We start from the raw sequence: 240 nt of genomic DNA, 5'->3' as shown, positions 1-240 counted from the left end.
CATAGGGAGTAAGACATGGACATATTGAAAAGAGATTAAAGAGAAGGTCTAAACAGATTTTTACAACAATGATTATTGCTGTTGTTAAAGTGTCTTCAAGTTGGTTTTAACTCATAGTTACCCTGTATAGGGTTGCCAAGGAGCAGCTGGTGAGCTTGAATCTCCAACCCTCTGATTCAAAGCAAACTTGCAGTCCAGCACACTAACCCACAGCACCACACTAGGACTCCACAGCAATGA

Source organism: Chrysochloris asiatica, unplaced genomic scaffold (assembly GCF_000296735.1).
Source record: "Chrysochloris asiatica unplaced genomic scaffold, ChrAsi1.0 scaffold00347, whole genome shotgun sequence".
NCBI lineage: Eukaryota > Metazoa > Chordata > Mammalia > Afrosoricida > Chrysochloridae > Chrysochloris > Chrysochloris asiatica.
This window is presented reverse-complemented; position numbering follows the sequence as displayed.